This window comes from Ascaphus truei, chromosome 1, assembly GCF_040206685.1.
Source record: "Ascaphus truei isolate aAscTru1 chromosome 1, aAscTru1.hap1, whole genome shotgun sequence".
Lineage (NCBI taxonomy): Eukaryota > Metazoa > Chordata > Amphibia > Anura > Ascaphidae > Ascaphus > Ascaphus truei.
Window position 1 is genome coordinate 2,628,464 of NC_134483.1, and position 24,516 is coordinate 2,652,979.

A 24,516-nucleotide genomic window follows, 5' to 3' on the forward strand; every position below is an offset into this window, starting at 1 on the left:
CACAGAGTGAGGCACAGGCACAGCATCGGGAGAGACACAGAGAGAGGCACAGGCACAGCATGGGGAGAGACACAGAGAGAGGCACAGGCACAGCATGGGGTGAGACACAGAGAGGCACAGGCACAGCATGGGGAGAGACTCAGAGAGGCACAGGCACAGCATGGGGAGAGACACAGAGAGAGGCACAGGCACAGCATGGGGAGAGACAGAGAGAGACACAGGCACAGCGTGGGGAGAGACACAGAGAGAGGCACAGGCACAGCATGGGGAGAGACATAGAGAGAACACAGGCACAGCATGGGGAGAGACACAGAGAGAGGCACAGCATGGGGAGAGACACAGAGAGAGGCACAGGCACAGCATGGGGAGAGACACAGAGAGAGGCACAGGCACAGCATGGGGAGAGACACAGAGAGAGGCACAGGCACAGCATGGGGAGAGACACAGAGAGAGGCACAGGCACAGCATGGGGACAGACACAGAGAGAGGCACAGGCACAGCATGGGGAGAGACACAGAGAGAGGCACAGGCACAGCATGTGGAGATACACAGAGAGAGGCACAGGCACAGCATGGGGAGAGACAGAGAGAGGCGCAGGCACAGCATGGGGAGAGACACAGAGAGAGGCACAGCATGGGGAGAGACACAGAGAGAGGCACAGGCACAGCATGGGGAGAGACACAGAGAGGCACAGGCACAGCATGTGGAGAGACACAGAGAGGCACAGGCACAGCATAGGGAGAGACACACAGAGAGAGGCACAGCATGGGGAGAGACACAGAGAGAGAGACACACAGGCACAGCATGGGGAGAGACAGAGAGAGAGGCACAGGCACAGCATGGGTAGAGACACAGAGAGAGGCACAGGCACAGCATGGGGAGAGACACAGAGAGAGGCACAGGCACAGCATGGGGAGAGACACAGAGAGAGGCACAGGCACAGCATGGGGAGAGGCACAGAGAGAGGCACAGCATGGGGAGAGACACAGAGAGAGGCACACAGGCACAGCATGGGGAGAGACACAGAGAGAGGCACAGGCACAGCATGTGGAGATACACAGAGAGAGGCACAGGCACAGCATGGGGAGAGACAGAGAGAGGCACAGGCACAGCATGGGGAGAGACACAGAGAGAGAGGCACAGGCACAGCATGGGGAGAGACAGAGAGAGGCACAGGCACAGCATGGAGAGAGGCACAGAGAGAGGCACAGGCACAGCATGGGGAGAGACACAGAGTGAGGCACAGGCACAGCATCGGGAGAGACACAGAGAGAGGCACAGGCACAGCATGGGGAGAGACACAGAGAGAGGCACAGGCACAGCATGGGGTGAGACACAGAGAGGCACAGGCACAGCATGGGGAGAGACTCAGAGAGGCACAGGCACAGCATGGGGAGAGACACAGAGAGAGGCACAGGCACAGCATGGGGAGAGACAGAGAGAGACACAGGCACAGCGTGGGGAGAGACACAGAGAGAGGCACAGGCACAGCATGGGGAGAGACATAGAGAGAACACAGGCACAGCATGGGGAGAGACACAGAGAGAGGCACAGCATGGGGAGAGACACAGAGAGAGGCACAGGCACAGCATGGGGAGAGACACAGAGAGAGGCACAGGCACAGCATGGGGAGAGACACAGAGAGAGGCACAGGCACAGCATGGGGAGAGACACAGAGAGAGGCACAGGCACAGCATGGGGACAGACACAGAGAGAGGCACAGGCACAGCATGGGGAGAGACACAGAGAGAGGCACAGGCACAGCATGTGGAGATACACAGAGAGAGGCACAGGCACAGCATGGGGAGAGACAGAGAGAGGCGCAGGCACAGCATGGGGAGAGACACAGAGAGAGGCACAGCATGGGGAGAGACACAGAGAGAGGCACAGGCACAGCATGGGGAGAGACACAGAGAGGCACAGGCACAGCATGTGGAGAGACACAGAGAGGCACAGGCACAGCATAGGGAGAGACACACAGAGAGAGGCACAGCATGGGGAGAGACACAGAGAGAGAGACACACAGGTACAGCATGGGGAGAGACAGAGAGAGAGGCACAGGCACAGCATGGGGAGAGGCACATAGGGAAACACAGGCACAGCATGGGGAGAGACACAGAGAGAGGCACAGGCACAGCATGGGGAGAGACACAGAGAGAGGCACAGGCACAGCATGGGGAGAGACACAGACACAGGCACAGCATGGGGAGAGACACAGAGAGGCACAGGCACAGCATGGGGAGAGACACAGAGAGAGAGGCACAGGCACAGCATGGGGAGAGACACAAAGAGACACACAGGCACAGCATGGGGAGAGACACAGAGAGACACAGGCACAGCATGGGGAGAGACACAGAGAGAGGCACAGGCACAGCATGGGGAGAGACACAGAGAAAGGCAAAGGCACAGCATGGGGAGAGACACAGCATGGGGAGAGACACAGAGAGAGACACAGGCACAGCATGGGGAGAGACACAGAGAGAGGCACAGGCACAGCATGGGGAGAGACAGAGAGAGACACAGGCACAGCACGGGGAGAGACACAGAGAGAGGCACAGGCACAGCACGCGGAGAGACACAGAGAGAGGCACAGGCACAGCATGGAGAGACACAGAGAGAGGCACAGCATGGGGAGAGACACAGATAGAGGCACAGCATGGGGAGAGACACAGAGAGGCAAAGGCACAGCATGGGGAGAGACACAGAGAGAGAGGCACAGCATGGGGAGAGACAGAGAGAGGCACAGGCACAGCATGGGGAGAGACAGAGAGAGACACAGGCACAGCATGGGGAGAGACACAGAGAGAGGCACAGGCACAGCATGGGGAGAGGCACAGAGAGAGGACCAGGCACAGCATGGGGAGAGACACAGAGAGGCACAGGCACAGCATGGGGAGAGGCACAGAGAGAGGCACAGCATGGGGAGAGACACAGAGAGAGGCACAGGCACAGCATGGGGAGAGGCACAGAGAGAGGCACACAGGCACAGCATGGGGAGAGACACAGAGAGAGGCACAGGCACAGCATGGGGAGAGACACAGAGAGGCACAGGCACAGCATGGGGAGAGACACAGAGAGGCACAGGCACAGCATGGGGAGAGGCACAGAGAGAGGCACACAGGCACAGCATGGGGAGAGACACAGAGAGAGGCACAGGCACAGCATGGGGAGAGGCACAGGCACAGCATGGGGAGAGGCACAGAGAGAGGCACAGCATGGGGAGAGGCACAGGCATAGCATGGTGAGGGACACAGAGAGAGGCACAGGCACAGCACGAGGAGAGAAACAGAGAGAGGCACAGGCACAGCATGGGGAGAGACACAGAGAGAGGCACAGCATGGGGAGAGGCACAGGCATAGTATGGTGAGACACAGAGAGAGGCACAGGCAAAGCACGAGGAGAGAAACAGAGAGAGGCACAGGCACAGCATGGGGAGAGGCACAGAGAGGTACAGGCACAGCATGGGGGAGGCACAGGCACAGCATGGGGAGAGACACAGAGAGAGACACACATGCACAGCATGGAGAGAGACACAGAGAGAGACACACAGGCACAGCATGGGGAGAGACACAGAGAGAGGCACAGGCACAGCATGGGGAGAGACACAGAGAGACACACATGCACAGCATGGAGAGAGACACAGAGAGAGACACACAGGCACAGCATGGGGAGAGACACAGAGAGAGGCACAGCATGGGGAGAGACACAGAGAGAGGCACAGGCACAGCATGGGGAGAGACACAGAGAGAGGCACAGGCATAGCATGAGGAGAGACACAGAGAGAGGCACAGGCACAGCATGGGGAGAGGCACAGAGAGGCACAGGCACAGCATGGGGGAGGCACAGGCTCAGCATGGGGAGAGACACAGGCACAGCATGGGGAGAGACAAAGAGAGAGGCACAGGCACAGCATGGGGAGAGACACAGGCACAGCATGGGGAGAGACACAGAGAGAGGCACAGGCACAGCACGAGGAGAGACACAGAGAGAGGCACAGCATTGGGAGAGGCACAGAGAGGCACAGGCACAGCATGGGGGAGGCACAGGCACAGCATGGGGAGAGACACAGAGAGAGGCACAGGCACAGCATGGAGAGAGACACAGAGAGATAAACACATGCACAGCATGGAGAGAGACACAGAGAGAGACACACAGGCACAGCATGGGGAGAGACACAGAGAGAGGCACAGCATGGGGAGAGACACAGAGAGAGGCACAGCATGGGGAGAGACACAGAGAGAGGCACAGGCACAGCATGGAGAGACACAGAGAGAGGCACAGGCACAACATGGGGAGACACAGAGAGAGACACAGGCACAGCATGAGGAGAGACACAGAGAGAGGCACAGGCACAGCATGGAGAGAGGCACAGAGAGAGGCACAGGCACAGCATGGGGAGAGACACAGAGAGAGGCACAGGCACAGCATGGGGAGAGATACAGAGAGAGAGGCACAGGCACAGCATGGGGAGAGACACAGAGAGAGGCACAGCATGGGGAGAGGCAGAGAGAGAGGCACAGGCACCGCATGGGGAGAGGCACAGAGAGAGAGGCACCGGCACAGCATTGGGAGAGACACAGAGGCACAGCATGGGGAGAGACACAGAGAGAGGCACAGCATGGGGAGAGACACAGAGAGAGGCACAGCATGGGGAGAGGCACAGAGAGAGGCACAGGCACAGCATGGGGAGAGACACAGCAGGGGGAGAGACACAGAGAGAGGCAGAGGCACAGCATGGGGAGAGACACAGAGAGAGGCACAGGCACAGCATGGGGAGAGACACAGAGAGAGACACAGGCACAGCATGGGGAGAGATACAGAGAGAGACACAGGCACAGCATGGGGAGAGACACAGAGAGAGGCACAGGCACAGCGTGGGGAGAGACACAGAGAGAGGCACAGGCACAGCATGGGGAGAGACACAGAGAGAGGCACAGGCACAGCATGGGGAGAGACAAAGAGAGAGGCACAGGCACAGCATGGGGAGAGGCACAGAGAGAGAGGCACAGGCACAGCATGGGGAGAGACACAGAGAGAGAGGCACAGGCACAGCATGGGGAGAGACACAGAGAGAGGCACAGGCACAGCATGGGGAGAGACACAGAGAGAGGCACAGCATGGGGAGAGACACAGAGAGAGGCACAGGCACAGCATGGGGAGAGACACAGAGAGAGACACAGGCACAGCATGGGGAGAGACACAGAGAGAGAGACACACAGGCACAGCATGGGGAGAGACACAGAGAGAGACACAGGCACAGCATGGGGAGAGATACAGAGAGAGACACAGGCACAGCACGGGGAGAGACACAGAGAGAGGCACAGGCACAGCGTGGGGAGAGACACAGAGAGAGGCACAGCATGGGGAGAGACACAGAGAGAGGCACAGGCACAGCATGTGGAGAGATACAGAGAGAGACACAGGCACAGCATGGGGAGAGACACAGAGAGAGGCACAGGCACAGCATGGGGAGAGACACAGAGAGAGGCACAGGCACAGCATGGTGAGAGACACAGAGAGAACACACAGGCACAGCATAGGGAGAGACACAGAGAGAACACACAGGCACAGCATGGGGAGAGGCACAGAGAGAGGCACAGGCACAGCATGGGGAGAGACACAGAGAGAGGCACAGCATGGGGAGAGGCACAGAGAGAGGCACAGGCACAGCATGGGGAGAGACACAGCAGGGGGAGAGACACAGAGAGAGGCACAGGCACAGCATGGGGAGAGACACAGAGAGAGGCACAGGCACAGCATGGGTAGAGACACAGAGAGAGGCACAGCATGGGGAGAGACACAGAGAGAGGCACAGGCACAGCACGGGGAGAGACACAGAGAGGCACAGGCACAGCATGGGTAGAGACACAGAGAGAGGCACAGGCACAGCATGGGGAGAGACACAGAGAGAGGCACAGGCACAGCATGGGGAGAGACACAGAGAGAGGCACAGGCACAGCATGGGGAGAGACACAGAGAGAGGCACAGGCACAGCATGGGGAGAGACACAGAGAGAACACACAGGCACAGCATGGGGAGAGGCACAGAGAGAACACACAGGCACAGCATGGGGAGAGACACAGAGAGAACACACAGGCACAGCATGGGGAGAGGCACAGAGGCACAGCATGGGGAGAGACACAGAGAGAGAGGCACAGGCACAGCATGGGGAGAGACACAGAGAGAGGCACAGCATGAGGAGAGGCAGAGAGAGAGGCACAGGCACAGCATGGGGAGAGGCACAGAGAGAACACACAGGCACAGCATAGGGAGAGACACAGAGAGAACACACAGGCACAGCATGGGGAGAGGCAAAGAGAGAGGCACAGGCACAGCATGGGGAGAGACACAGAGAGAGGCACAGCATGGGGAGAGGCACAGAGAGAGGCACAGGCACAGCATGGGGAGAGACACAGCAGGGGGAGAGACACAGAGAGAGGCACAGGCACAGCATGGGGAGAGACACAGAGAGAGGCACAGGCACAGCATGGGTAGAGACACAGAGAGAGGCACAGCATGGGGAGAGACACAGAGAGAGGCACAGGCACAGCATGGGGAGAGACACAGAGAGAGGCACAGGCACAGCATGGGGAGAGACACAGAGAGGCACAGGCACAGCATGGGTAGAGACACAGAGAGAGGCACAGGCACAGCATGGGGAGAGACACAGAGAGAGGCACAGGCACAGCATGAGGAGAGACACAGAGAGAGGCACAGGCACAGCATGGGGAGAGACACAGAGAGAACACACAGGCACAGCATGGGGAGAGACACAGAGAGAACACACAGGCACAGCATGGGGAGAGGCACAGAGGCACAACATGGGGAGAGACACAGAGAGAGAGGCACAGGCACAGCATGGGGAGAGACACAGAGAGAGGCACAGCATGAGGAGAGGCAGAGAGAGAGGCACAGGCACAGCATGGGGAGAGGCACAGAGAGAGGCACAGGCACAGCATGGGGAGAGGCACAGAGGCACAGCATGGGGAGAGACATAGAGAGAGGCACAGCATGGGGAGAGACACAGAGAGAGGCACAGCATGGGGAGAGGCACAGAGAGAGGCACAGACACAGCATGTGGAGAGGCACAGAGAGAGGCACAAGCACAGCATGGGGAGAGACACAGCAGGGGGAGAGACACAGAGAGAGGCACAGGCACAGCATGGGGAGAGACACAGAGAGAGGCACAGGCACAGCATGTGGAGATACACAGAGAGGCACAGCATGGGGAGAGACACAGAGAGAGGCACAGGCACAGCATGGGGAGAGACACAGAGAGAGGCACAGGCACAGCATGGGGAGAGACACAGAGAGGCACAGGCACAGCATGGGGAAAGACACAGAGAGAGGCACAGCATGGGGAGAGACAGGCACAGCATGGGGAGAGACACAGAGAGGCACAGGCACAGCATGGGTAGAGACACAGAGAGAGGCACAGGCACAGCATGGGGAGAGAGACAGAGAGAGGCACAGGCACAGCATGGGGAGAGACACAGAGAGAGGCACAGCATGGGGAGAGACACAGAGTGAGACACAGGCACAGCATGGGGAGAGACACAGAGAGAGGCACAGCATAGGGAGAGACACAGAGAGAGGCACAGGCACAGCATGGGGAGAGACACAGAGAGAGGCACAGCATGGGGAGAGACACAGAGAGAGGCACAGGCACAGCATGGGGAGAGATACAGAGAGAGACCCAGGCACATCATGGGTAGAGACACAGAGAGAGGCACAGGCACAGCATGGGGAGAGACACAGAGAGAGGCACAGGCACAGCATGTGGAGAGATACAGAGAGAGACACACAGGCACAGCATGGGGAGAGACACAGAGAGAGGCACAGGCACAGCATGGGGAGAGACACAGAGAGAGGCACAGGCACAGCATGGGGAGAGACACAGAGAGAGGCACAGGCACAGCATGGGGAGAGACACAGAGAGAGGCACAGGCACAGCATGGGGAGAGACACAGAGAGAGGCACAGGCACAGCATGGGGAGAGACACAGACACAGCATGGGGAGAGACACAGAGAGAACACAGGCACAGCATGTGGAGAGACACAGAGAGAGGCACAGCATGGGGAGAGACACAGAGAGAGGCACAGCACGGGCAGAGACACAGAGAGAGGCACAGCATGTGGAGAGACACAGAGAGAGGCACAGGCACAGCATGGGGAGAGACACAGAGAGAGGCACAGGCACAGGCACAGCATGGGGAGAGACAGAGAGAGGCACAGGCACAGCATGGAGAGACACAAAGAGAGGCACAGGCACAGCATGGGGAGAGACACAGAGAGAGGCACAGGCACAGCATGGGGAGAGACACAGAGAGAGGCACAGACACAGCATGGGGAGAGGCACAGAGAGAGACACAGGCACAGCATTTGGAGAGACACAGAGAGAGGCACAGCATGGGGAGAGACACAGAGAGAGGCACAGGCACAGCATGGGGAGAGACACAGAGAGAGGCACAGGCACAGCATGGGGAGAGACACAGAGAGAGGCACAGGCACAGCATGGGGAGAGACAGAGAGAGGCACAGGCACAGCATGGGGAGAGGCATAGAGAGAGGCACAGGCACAGCATGGGGGAGAGACACAGGAGAGGCACAGCATGGGGAGAGACACAGAGAGAGGCACAGGCACAGCATGGGGAGAGACACAGAGAGAGGCACAGGCACAGCATGGGGAGAGACACAGAGAGAGAAACACAGAGAGAAGCACAGACACAGCATGGGGAGAGACACAGAGAGAGGCACAGGCACAGCATGGGGCGAGACACAGAGAGGCACAGCATGGGGAGAGACACAGAGAGAGGCACAGGCACAGCATGGGGAGAGACACAGAGAGAGGCACAGGCACAGCATGGGGAGAGACATAGAGAGAGGCACAGCATGGGGAGAGACACAGAGAGAGGCACTTTCCTGGAACCAGGGTCACAAATAATGTATATATAATTCCAGTTAGCTTAACTCATGCCTTCCCTCTTCCAAAACACAACAAGTCCTTTTGAGGGGAGAGAGACAGAGAATGGAGGGGAGAGAGAGAATGTAGGGGAGAGAGACAGAGAATGGAGGGGAGAGACAGAATGGAGAGGAGAGAGAGACAGAGAATGGAGGGGAGAGAGACAGAAAATGGGGAGAGAGAGACAAAGAATGGGGGAGAGAGAGACATATAGAATGTGGTGGGAGAGAGAGAGAGACAGACAGAGAATGGAGGGTAGAGAGAGATGAGAATAGGGGGTGGGGGAGAGAGACAGAGAATGGGGGGGGAGAGAGCATGGAGGGTAGAGAGAGAATGTGGGGAGGAGAGAGAGAATGGGGGAGGAGAGAGAGAGAATGGGGGGGAGGTGAGAGAGAATGGGGGTTTTCACAGAACGGGGGAAGACACAGAGAATGGGGGGAAAGAGACAGAATGGGGGAGAGAGACAGAATGGAGGGGAGAGAGACAGACAGAATGGGGGGGAGTGAGATGGAAAATGGAGGAGAGACACAGAGAATGGGGAGGGGAGAGAGAGAGACAGAGAATGGGGGGGGAGGCACAGAGAATGGAGGGGAGAGAAAGAGACAGAGAATGGGGGGAGAGAGACGGAAAATGGAGGAGAGACAGAGAATGGGGGAGGGGAGAGACAGAATGGGGGGGGGGAAAGGCACAGAATGGGGGAGAGAGAGACAGAGAATGGGGGGGGGAGAGAGCGCGACAGATAATGGGGGGGAGAGAGACAGAAAATGGAGGAGAGACACAGAATGAGAGGGAGAGAGGAGGGAGAGAGGAGGGAGAGAGGAGGGGGGAGAGATAGGGGAGGAGAGAGAGAGAGGGGGGGAGAGAGAGAATGGGGGGAGAGTGAGAGATAGGGAAGGGTGGAATGAGAATGTAAAGGTGGGGAGAATGAGAATAGGGGGATATGGGGGGAGGGAGAGAGAAAGGGGTGTGTGTGAGAGAAGGGGGGACAGAGCGAGGTAGAGAGACATATAGGAGAAGGGGCGCAGTTGGTGATATCATTTGTTTTATAAAATTTTTTTAATGTGTCCCGGTTTTTACTTGTGTAAATCTGGTCCCCCCCTCCCCGTGGCAGATATCCCCCACTTTCTCCGGGAAGAGACGCAGCAAATACGTGACCTGTTCTCTGGAAGTGTCGGCGTTCTTACATTTCCTTACCGTGTTTTCTCAGGAAAGAGTAAAAGGTGAAAGATCAAAACATGATAAGCGGCAGTTCTTTGGAAATCTGAATTCCCCCTTTCTCTAATTCCCTGTAATCCCCCCCCCCCCCCCCACATAGTGACATACACAGGTACATGAGTATATAATCCTGGCTCCTCTGCTTGGAGAGAACATTATCTCTCCTTGAGCCTCAGAGACATTGTTACCTGTGAGACATCAACCACAAGGAACACGCAAAGATGAGCGGGCTCGAGCTGTTTGAGGATCCAAACTTTAAGGGTGATACCGGCGCCATCTCGCTACATGAGAGTACCCCAGACCTGGCAACAAAAAACTTTCTGAACAGAACCTCCTCCCTGCGAGTCACTGGGGACCCCTGGATAGTCTTCACAGAGATCAATTATAGGGGAGACTTTAAAATCTATCGGGAAGGAAAGCACGCCTCAATCCCTGAATTCGATAACAAAATCGCCTCTGTGAAGGTCGTCAAAGGTGGTCTGTCTACCCCCAAGATCACGCTGTATGAGGACATACACTATAAGGGTAAGGAGAAGATCCTGACGCAGGCGCTGCCCTCACTGGCGTCCGCAGGCATGGATCACATGATCTCGTCTCACAAAGTGCAATCAGGAGCCTGGCTCCTGTATCAGCAGGAACATTACGAAGGGAACAGTATGGTCGCCGTGGCTGGAGACAACCAACCAGACTACAGATGTATTGGCTGGAATGACAAGATGAGATCTCTGAAGCCCTACTCGCCATATTAAAGAGATGTCCCGGTGCAGGAGCGGCCAACACCGAGCACACCGCCAGCCTGTCCTGTCTGATCCCTGCACACTCTGCTCCCAGGGAAAGCACCGAGCACACCGCCAGCCTGTCCTGTCTGATCCCTGCACACTCTGCTCTCAGGGAAAGCACCGAGCACACCGCCAGCCTGTCCTGTCTGATCCCTGCACACTCTGCTCCCAGGGAAAGCACCGAGCACACCGCCAGCCTGTCCTGCCTGATCCCTGCACGCTGCTCCCAGGGAATGGCAGGGAAAGCACCGAGCACACCGCCAGCCTGTCCTGTCTGATCTCTGCACACTCTGCTCCCAGGGAAAGCACCGAGCACACCACCAGCCTGTCCTGTCTGATCCCTGCACACTCTGCTCCCAGGGAAAGCACCGAGCACACCACCAGCCTGTCCTGCCTGATCCCTGCACACTCTGCTCCCAGGGAAAGCACCAAGCACACCGCCAGCCTGTCCTGTCTGATCCCTGCACACGCTGCTCCCAGGGACTGGCAGGGAAAGCACCGAGCACACCGCCAGCCTGTCCTGTCTGATCTCTGCACACTCTGCTCCCAGGGAAAGCACCGAGCACACCGCCAGCCTGTCCTGTCTGATCCCTGCACACTCTGCTCCCAGGGAAAGCACCGAGCACACCGCCAGCCTGTCCTGCCTGATCCCTGCACGCTGCTCCCAGGCACTGGCAGGGAAAGCACCGAGCTCACCGCCAGCCTGTCCTGCCTGATCCCTGCTTTATACCCTATACCTCCTGTACAATCAGAAGCTTTCCCCCCTTCCCTGCAAGCTGTGATGATAACCCATCTGAAGAAGCCTGTGCTCTCCCCCCGCACCCCTGTCCTGTTTCTCCTGTGTGAGAGACCCGGAGATCTGAGACTTGGAAACACCATGTGTGGGACCTGTACTGCCGCAGGACCGGGCAGGGAAGAGGGGACACTAAGTGACCACTAAAGAGGAGCTGCTGGTGATGGGCTCAGGCTGAAGATTGGGAAGCCCCTGAACCCCTCTTATTCCCCCACTGCCCCCCCCCCATATCTGCTAATTCTGCTGTAATCATACAGTAATATTAAACCTTTCTGAGAGCAGTGACGCCTCCCTGTGTCTCTGGGTGTAAGTACAGTTGTGTGTGTGTGTATGTGAGCGTGTGTGTGTGTGTGTGTGTGTGTGTGCGTGTGTGTGTGTGTGTGTGTGTGTGTGTGTGTGTGTGTGTGTGTGTGTGTGTGTGTGTGTGTGTGTGTGTGTGTGTGTGCGTGTGTATATATGTGTGTGTATATATGTGTGTGTATGTGTGTGTGACAGTGTGTGTATGTGTGTGTATGTGTGTGTGTGTGTGTCTATGTGTGTATATATGTGTGTGTATATGTGTGTGTATGTGTGTGACAGTGTGTGTATAAGAATGAATGTGTGAATATATGGAATACCAGCATTATGAGTTGTATTAGGAAATGTACTAATCTAGCAGCAAAATAGGTAGTAAGGTATCTGGGTATATATACCTGTGTATAGTGTATAAAGGGCTAGTTCTGCAGTCTCCTTATATAGGGGGAATGTAATCATTGATAATATTTACATGTTTATTTTATGCAATCAGAACAATATATTTATTTTCTATAGGTGCAACTAAACACACCTGAAATTAAATATGTAAGTGTGTATATAACCCCATTCCTCACTGCCTGATAATTCCCCCCACTCATTCTGTGGTTATAGTATCTGGGTTGGAAGGACTCTCATATGTAACCCCCGTTACATAGTCATAAACAACCTATAATATGGTACAGTACCGTTCAATACAAGTACAGGAAAATAACATATATATACAGGACCAATACATTACCACACATCTACAGGACCAATACATTACCATTCATATACAGGACCAATACATTACCACACATCTACAGGACCAATACATTACCATATATATACAGGACTAATACATTGCCATACAACTACGGGATCAGTACATTGTCATACATATACAGGGCCAATAAGTTACCATATAATGCATATATAGGACCAATACATTACCAAACATATACAGGACCAATACATTACCATATATCTACAGGACCAATACATTACCATACATCAACAGGACCAATACATTACCATTCATATACAGGACCAATACATTACCATACAGCTACAGGACCAATACATTACCAGACATCTACAGGACCAAGACATTACCATACATCTACAGAACCAATACATTACCATACATCTACAGGACCAATACATACCATACATCAACAGGACCAATACATACCATACATCAACAGGACAAATACATTACCATACATCTACAGGACCAATACATTACCATTCATATACAGGACCAATACATTACCATACATCTACAGGACCAATACTGTACATTACCATACATCTACAGGACCAATACATTACCATACATATACAGGACCAATACATTACCATATATCTACAGTACCAATAAATTACCATTCATATAAAGGACCAATACATTACCATACATCTACAGGACCAATACATTACCATATAATATTTATACAGGACCAATACATTACCATATATCTACAGAACCAATACATTACCATATATCTACAGTATCAATAAATTACCATTCATATAAAGGACCAATACATTACCATACATATACAGGACCAATACATTACCATACAGCTACAGGACCAATACATTACCATATATCTACAGAACCAATACATTACCATATAATACATCTACAGGACCAATACATTACCATACATCTACAGGACCAATACATTACCATTCATATAAAGGACCAATACATTACCATATATCTACAGGACCAATACATTACCATACATCTACAGGACCAATACATTACCATACATCTACAGGACCAATACATTACCATACATCTACAGGACCAATACATTACCATTCATATAAAGGACCAATACATTACCATACATCTACAGGACCATACTGTCATGGTAGCTTGTGACAAGTTGTAATTTACACCAAAACAATATATAAATATATATATACCTGGGTTTGAACTGGGACGAGACTTAAGATATAATAATAGAAAGAGAGAAAAGTTGCGCCAAAAAAGAGTTATCCTACTGTTCAGTATATGGCTCCTGTCCTTGGCACAATGCAGTTCCGCAGCCTGAGTCTCTCAGAGGTGATTCACCAACCTCTGTGTGGATACTGGTAGAAAAAAGGGGGGTCCTCCGGCGCGTTGCTCTGCTTGTGGCTCCACGGCGTTTAAAGCATATAAGTGAGGGAGAGAAGAGAGGGGACCACAGTAAGGGACCAACACAGTGATTATACACAACTCTTCGTTTGATTAGGGAGGGGGGGAGGGAGTAGGGGTGTTAGGAGATCAATGGAGATTGAAAGATACTGCTAAATGAAAGGAGACACACTTACATCAAAATATCTAATATCTTGAATTCTTCTACTCTTCTCCTTATATAGCTGTATTTTGTTGAGGGTGAGGAAAAGCCTCCTGGTATCCTCCTTAGCAAAAAAATAAAGGGAAAAAAATAGTGCAATAAAATTTATTAACAATGGAAAAAAAGAGATTGAACACTTACAAGCGGCCAATAATTTCAGGCATAGAGAGGAGATGCTGCCAGACTCCACAACGGATCCCTTCCTGGGTTGGGGTGGTTTGTCCTGGCTGCATTGAACTCCTAACACCCCTACTCCCTCCCCCCCTCCCTAATCAAACGAAGAGCTGTGTATAATCACTGTGTTGGTCCCTTATTGTTGTCCCCTCTCTTCTCTCCCTCACTTATATGCTTTAAATGCCGTGGAGCCACAAGCAGAGCAACGCGCCAGAGGACCCCCCTTTTTTCTACCTTAAGATATAATAAAGTGATTTTATTCCTTGATAAAGGTGAACACAGCAAATATGTACAAATAACAGGCAAAATATAGACACTTACGTAAAGATTATGGCAAGAAAGCCAGTAGGATTACAGACTGGCCACTTCTCCCATAGTTCAGTTGACATCACAGCAAAACAGGCAGGATACATGCATGCAAGAAGATCATTAGCATCAAGAACAATGAAGAACTTTGCATGAACAACATGAACAACAATGGGTAAAGGGTGGTTCTGACTTATATATCATTTTAACCCCCTCTTTCCCAGATACGGCGCCGTGCCGTCTAGCAAAAGTCCCTTTGAAGCTTTTGAAGCTCATTTGGACTTCCAGGGTCCAGTGTGAAAAGTCACACTTACTCTGGTTAATTCCCTTTGTCCGTTGGGCCAAGCATAAGCAATTAGCCACTTAGCCTTTGATGACCAGGCTTGTCATTCCTGCTCATTATCATAGCAGGGGGTTTCAGTTTCTCAGAACTCAACCAAAATTTCATATTTACTGCAAATCATTGCCTAACTCCCGTTCCGTAATACATACAAGCAGAGGAGACATATTAATACATTCCGTCCCCCCTGACGCTCGCAGAGAGACCAAGCATTACAGTGTAATATGAAAATTAATAGAGATATTAATATCTGGCATTTAGCAGCAGTTACATATACAGTGTTTAGACTCCCAAATATATGCTAAATCCCACTAATACTAATATGTAATTCTTAGCTTGGTCAGCCAAGGACATCTCATAATATTCTTATATTTAATAAGGTTACTCATTTTGATATCCTGCTTGGGAATTCCCACCCCTACCCCCATCAATAAACCCTTTGAAGCAGGATACCTTTTGCTGGAAGGTGTGAATAACAAACACTTCCATTCCTGGGTCTTGCATAGCAATACCCCTGTGAAGCCAGGCTCAAGTCTACCAGGATGTCCTATTTAGCATCCAACTGGCCAATTCACACCTCCCTTTGGATATGCATTACAAAGGCAGGCAGAGGTAGTTAGCATTTGGCCTGTACATTGTAAGACTGCCCCATAGAGGCACAAATATCAAAATTATATGTCCCCCTTATGACAAAGTTATATGTTTCATATGTGGGTACTTGGGGGGTTTCCCCGGAGGCTGCACCCCCAGACTCAGGGGCTGGCTGCAACAGGTATTAACCTACGGTGCACTAAAAACCCTTCTGCTTTTCACATTCAACTTCAATTAACCCTTTGAAGTCCAGATTTCCTGAAAAGACATAATACAGTGGAATTTTCTTAAACTGTAGCTCATTAACCCCTTAAGTCCCGGTGGGTGGGTTATGCAGACCCTGATCCAGCAACAACATCATTTACACAGGGGAATAAGCATTTTCATGTTATAACAATGGTTAAATCATATTTCTGGGCCTCAGCCCAGTTAACCCCTTGTTTCCCTGGCGAGGTTAGAGGGGGGCCCTTGGGGAGTAACCCCGTTAATCCCGGGCCAAACCCTCACTATCGTCACACATACATTACCATATAATACATATACAGGACCAATACATTACCATACATCTACAGGACCAATACATTACCATTCATCTACAGGACCAATACATTACCATATATCTACAGGACCAATACATTACCATACATCTACAGGACCAATACATTACCATACATCTACAGGACCAATACATTACCATATAATACATCTACAGGACCAATATATTACCATACATCAACAGGACTAATACATTACCATACATCTACAGGACCAATACATTACCATACATCTACAGGATCAATACATTACCATTCATATACATGACCAATACATTACCATACATCTACAGGACCAATTCATTACCATTCAAAAAAAGGACCAATACATTACCATACATCTATAGGACCAATACATTACCATACATATACAGGACCAATACATTACCATACATATACAGGACCAATACATTACCATACATCTACAGGACCAATACATTACCATACATCTACAGGACCAATATATTACCATACATATACAGGACCAGTGGGGGACAATGTGCTGCTAATTCTCTATATACTGCCCTGTGCCTCTCTATATACTGCCCTGTGCCTCTCTATATACTACTCTATAACTTACTGTGTGCTGCTAATTCTCTATATAATGCCCTGTGCCTCTCTATATACTACCCTGTGCCTCTCTATATACTACCCTGTGTCTCTCTATATACTGCTCTGTAACTTACTGTGTGCTGTTAATTCTCTATATACTGCCCTGTGCCTCTCTATATACTGCTCTGTAACTTACTGTGTGCTGCTAATTCTCTATATAATGCCCTGTGCCTCTCTATACTGCTCTGTGCCTCTCTATATATTGCCCTGTGCCTCTCTATATACTGCTCTGTAACTTACTGTGTGCTGCTAATTCTCTATATAATGCCCTGTGCCTCTCTATATACTAACCTGTGCCTCTCTATATACTGCTATGTAACTTACTGTGTACTGCTAATTCTCTATAGACTGCCCTGTGCCTCTCTATATACTACCCTGTGTCTCCCTATATACTGCTCTATAACTTACTGTGTGCTGCTAATTCTCTATATACTGCCCTGTGCCTCTCTATATACTGCTCTGTGCCTCTCTATATACTACCTTGGTGCCTCTCCATATAGTACCCTGTGCCTCTCTATATACTGCTTTGTGCCTCTCTATATACTGCTCTGTAACTTACTGTGTGCTGCTAATTCTCTATATACTGACCTGTGCCTCTCTATATAATGCCCTGTGCCTCTCTATATACTACCCTGTGCCTCTCCATATACTGCCCTGTGCCTCTCTATATACTGCTCTGTGCCTATCTATATACTGCTCTGTAACTTACTGTGTGCTGCTAATTCTCTATATACTGCCCTGTGCCTCTCTATATAATGCCCTGTGCCTCTCTATATACTACCCTGTGCCTCTCTATATACTGCTCTATAACTTACTGTGTGCTGCTAATTCTCTATATAATGCCCTGTGCCTCTCTATATACTACCCTGTGCCTCTCTATATACTGCTCTATAACTTACTGTGTGCTGCTAATTCTCTATATAATGCCCTGTGCCTCTCTATATACTACCCTGTGCCTCTCTATATACTGCTCTATAACTTACTGTGTGCTGCTAATTCTCTATATACTGCCCTGTGCCTCTCTATATACTGCCCTGTCCCTCTCTATATACTGCCCTGTGCCTCTCTATATGCTGCCCTGTGCCTCTCTATATACTACCCTGTGCCTCTCTATTTACTGCTCTGTAACTTACTGTGTGCTGCTAATTCTCTATATACTGCCCTGTGCCTCTCTATATACTACCCTGTGCCTCTCTATATACTGCTCTATAACTAACTGTGTGCTGATAATTCTCTTTATACTGCGCTGTGCCTCTCTATATACTGCCCTGTGCCTCTCTATATACTGCTCTATAACTTACTGTGTGCTGCTAATTCTCTATATAATACCCTGTGCCTCTCTATATACTGCCCTGTGCCTCTATATACTGCTCTATAACTTACTGTGTGCTGCTAATTCTCTATATAATGCCCTGTGCCTCTCTATATACTGCCCTGTGCCTCTCTATATACTGCTCTGTAACTTACTGTGTGCTGCTAATTCTCTATATACTGCCCTGTGCCTCTCTATATACTACCCTGTGTCTCTCTATATACTGCTCTATAACTTACTGTGTGTCTGCTAATTCTCTATATAATGCCCTGTGCCTCTCTATATACTGCCCTGTGCCTCTATATACTGCTCTACTATCTTACTGTGTGCTGCTAATGCTCTATATACTACCCTGTGTCTCTCTATATTACTACCCTGTGTCTCTCTATATACTGCTCTATAACTACTGTGCGCTGCTAGATTCTCTATATAATGCGCCTGTGCCTCTCTATATACCTGCCCTGTGCTCTATATACTGCTCTATATCTTACTGTGTGCTGCTAATTCTCTATATACTGCCCTGTGCCTCTATATATACTACTCTATAACTTACCGTGTGCTGCTAATCTACTATATATTTCTTCAAACAGTCATATGTTTCTATGCCTGTATGTGTCGTGTCCCTCCCTGTGTCCCTAGCGGCAATCCCATTGGACCTTGGGCCAGGCCAATGAGATTGCTCCCTTGGCCTGCCCATGCACACCTCTCATTGGCCTGAGGCGGAGTGACGGGCCAAATGAGAGACACACACACACACTAACTCACACACACAGTCACTCACTCACTCTCCTCGGATCTGCGCCAGTCCCACTCTCCACCACCTCTTACTCCCGTTGTGTGTGTGTGTGCCCCCCTCACCGCAAACCCCCCGCACCGCAACCCCCCCGCCCCCCCTCACCGCAAACCCCCTGCCCCCCTCACCGCAAACTCCCCGCCCCCCCTCACCGCAAACCCCCCCTCACCGCAAACCCCCCGCCCCCCTCACCGCAAACCTCAGCCTCCCCGGCGCCAAGCCTCCTCCACCTCAACTCTCACACACCGCCAGCAAAACTCCCGCCGCCAGCAAAACTCCCGCCGCCTCTCACACGCCGCCTCACTCAGCTCTTCTCATCGCGGCCCCGTCTTACAGCCGGGAGCGCCAGCAAGCAGTTAACCCCCCCGCGGCCGAGCCGGGAGCACCGGGGGCGCAAGGAGGTAACCTCCCCCCCCCACACACAACCCCCCCGCGGCCGAGCCGGGAGCACGGGGGGCGCAAGGAGTTTACCTCCCCCCTCACACCCCACCGCGGCCGAGCCGGGAGCACCGGGGGCGCAAGGAGGTAACCTTCCCCCCCCCCACCACACACAACCCCCCCCGCGGCCGAGCCGGGAGCACCGGGGGCGCAAGGAGGTAACCTTCCCCCCCCCCACCACACACAACCCCCCCTGCGGCCGGGAGCACCGGGTGGCGCAAGGAGGTAACCCCCCCTCCACACAACCCCCCCCTCCACACAACCTCCCCCCGTCCACACATCCCGCCCCCCCACACACAACCCCCCCCCCCCACACACACACACAACCCCCCCCCCCCCATGGCCGGGAGCACCGGCTGGCGCAAGGAGGTACACACACACACAGTGACACACACACAGTGACACACACACACACAGTGACACACACAGTCACACACTGACTGACACACACTGACTGACACACAGTCACACACTGACTGACACACACTGACTGACACACAGTCACACACTGACTGACACACACTGACTGACACACAGTCACACACTGACTGACACACAGTCACACACTGACTGACACACACTGACTGACACATAGTCACACACTGACTGACACACACTGACTGACACACTGTCACACACAGACACTCGCCCACTCACCCACTCACCGCCGCACGCAAACACTGACTGACGCACACTGACTGAGGCACACACACACACTGACTGCCTGACACACACTGAATGGCGCCCGCGCAAACACATTGACTGATGCGCGTACACACACCCTGACTAACGCACACACCTGAGACACACACCCTGACTGACGCACACACACACGCGCACACACACCCTGACTGACGCACGCACACCACACACACCCTGACTGACGCACGCACACACACCCTGACTGACGCACGCACACACACCCTGACTGACGCACGCACACACACCCTGACTGACGCACGCACACACACCCTGACTGACGCACGCGCACACACACCCTGACTGACGCACGCGCACACACACCCTGACTGACGCACGTGCACACGCACCCTGACTGACACACGCGCACACACACCCTGACTGACGCACCGCGCACACACACCCTGACTGACGCACGCGCACACACACCCTGACTGACGCACGCGCACACACACCCTGACTGACGCACGCGCACACACACCCTGACTGACGCACGCGCACACACACCCTGACTGACACACGCGCCACACGCACCCTGACTGACGCACGCGCACACGCACCCTGACTGACGCACGCGCACACACACCCTGACTGACGCACGCACACACACCCTGACTGACGCACGCGCACACACACCCTGACTGACGCACACACACCCTGACTGACACACGCACACACACACCCTGACTGACGCACGCACACACACCCTGACTGACGCACGCACAGACACACTGACTGGCGCACGCACAGACACACTGACTGCCGCACAGACACACACTGACTGGCGCACACACACACCCTGACTGACGCACGCACACACACCTGACTGACGCACGCACAGACACACTGACTGCCGCACAGACACACACTGACTGGCGCACACACACACCCTGACTGACGCACGCACGCACACACCCTGACTGACGCACGCACAGACACACTGACTGACGCACGCCACACACACCCTGACTGACGCACGCACAGACACACTGACTGGCGCACGCACAGACACACTGACTGGCGCACACACACACCCTGACTGACGCACGCACAGACACACTGACTGGCGCACGCACAGACACACTGACTGGCGCACACACACACCCTGACTGACGCACGCACAGACACACTGACTGGCGCACGCACAGACACACTGACTGCCGCACACACACACCCTGACTGACGCATGCACACACCTGACTGACGCACGCGCACACACACCCTGACTGACGCACGCGCACACACACCCTGACTGACGCACGCGCACACACACCCTGACTGACGCACACACACCCTGACTGACGCACACACACCCTGACTGACGCACGCACAGACACCCTGACTGACGCACGCACACACACCCTGACTGGACGCACGCGCACACCCTGACTGACGCACGCACACACACCCTGACTGACGCACGCACACACACCCTGACTGACGCACGCACACACCCTGACTGACGCACGCACACACACCCTGACTGACGCACGCACACACACCTTGACTGACGCACGCACACACCCTGACTGACGCACGCACACACCCTGACTGACGCACGCACACACACCCTGACTGACGCACGCACACACACCCTGACTGACGCACGCACACACACACCCTGACTGACGCACGCGCACACACACCCTGACTGACGCACGCGCACACACACCCTGACTGACGCACGCGCACACACACCCTGACTGACGCACGCACGCACACACCCTGACTGACGCACGCACGCACACACCCTGACTGACGCACGCACACACACCCTGACTGACGCACGCACGCACACACCCTGACTGACTCACGCACACACACACCCTGACTGACGCACGCACACACACCCTGACTGACGCACACACACACACCCTGACTGACGCACGCACACACACCCTGACTGACGCACGCACACACACACCCTGACTGACGCACGCACACACACCCTGACTGACGCACGCACACACACCCTGACTGACGCACGCACACACACACCCTGACTGACGCACGCACACACACACCCTGACTGACGCATGCACACACCCTGACTGACGCACGCGCACACACACCCTGACTGACGCACGCACACACACACCCTGACTGACGCACGCGCACACACACCCTGACTGACGCACGCGCACACACACCCTGACTGACGCACGCACACACACACCCTGACTGACGCACGCACACACACCCTGACTGACGCACGCACACACACCCTGACTGACGCACGCACACACACACCTGACTGACGCACGCACACACACACCCTGACTGACGCATGCACACACCCTGACTGACGCACGCGCACACACACCCTGACTGACGCACGCACACACACACCCTGACTGACGCACGCGCACACACACCCTGACTGACGCACGCGCACACACACCCTGACTGACGCACGCACACACACACCCTGACTGACGCACGCACACACACACCCTGACTGACGCATGCACACACCCTGACTGACGCACGCGCACACACACCCTGACTGACGCACGCACACACACCCTGACTGACGCACGCACACACCCTGACTGACGCACGCACACACACACACCCTGACTGACGCACACACACAAACCCTGACTGACGCACGCGCACACACACCCTGACTGACGCACGCGCGCACACACCCTGACTGACGCACGCACGCACACACACCCTGACTGACGCACGCACACACACACACCCTGACTGACGCACGCGCGCACACACCCTGACTGACGCACGCACACACACACCCTGACTGACGCACGCACACACACACCCTGACTGGCACACACACACACACCCTGACTGACGCACGCGCGCACACACCCTGACTGACGCACGCACACACACACACCCTGACTGACGCACGCGCACACACACCCTGACTGACGCACGCACACACCCTGACTGACGCACGCACACACACACCCTGACTGACGCACACACACACACACTGACTGACGCACGCACACACCCTGACTGACGCACGCGCACACACACCCTGACTGACGCACGCACACACCCTGACTGACGCACGCACACACACCCTGACTGACGCACGCGCACACACACCCTGACTGACGCACGCACACATACGCGCACACACACCCTGACTGACGCACGCACACACACACCCTGACTGACGCACGCGCACACACACCCTGACTGACGCACGCGCACACACACCCTGACTGACGCACGCACACATACGCGCACACACACCCTGACTGACGCACGCGCACACACACCCTGACTGACGCACGCACACACACACCCTCACTGATGCACGCACACACACCCCGACTGACGCACGCGCACCACACACCCTGACTGACGCACGCGCACACACCCTGACTGACGCACGCGCACACACACCCTGACTGACGCACGCGCACACACCTTGACTGACGCACGCACACACACACTGACTGACGCACGCACAGACACACTGACTGGCGCACGCACACACACACTGACTGGCGCACACACACACACACTGACTGACGCACGCGCACACACCTTGACTGACGCACGCACACACACACTGACTGGCGCACACACACACACACTGACTGACGCACGCACAGACACACTGACTGGCGCACGCACAGACACACTGACTGGCGCACACACACACACACTGACTGAGGCACACACGCACGCACACACTGACAGTGTGTGTGTGTGTGTGTGCTTCACTCAGTCTGTGTGTGTGTGTGTGTGTGTGTTTCTGCGTCAGACTCACTGACGCACGCGTGCGCACACACACACACACACACACTGACTGACTGACGCACACACAATGACTGACGCACACACTGCATGAAGCTGTAAAGGGGGACAAACAGAGCTGTAAAGGAGGGAGGGGGGGGACTGGATTGATGTGAATGGGGGACAAAACAGAGAGAGCGGGGAGGAGAGAGGAGACAGAGAGGAGCGGGAACATTACATTCCGGGCAACGCCGGGTCTCTCAGCTAGTTTGATATATTTTGGATCCATAATATACCACCCAGAGATATATTTGATACACGTTGAATCCTTCTGTCTAAGATTTGATAGTCCTCATGGCAGAGGGATCTAAAACATTTTCAGGAATACGCGTAAAAGACAAGTCGTAATATAGTTGGTAGCTCTAGTTCTTAACCTTTGGGGGAGGGGAGGAGGGAGAGGAGTGGGGGGGAGTGGAGGGGGGGGAGAGTGATGGGGGGGAGGGGGTGAGTGTGGGGGGGGGGAGGGGGTGAGTGTGGGGGGGGGAGGGGGTGAGTGTGGGGGGGGGAGGGGGGGAGTGTGGGGGGGGGAGGGGGTGAGTGTG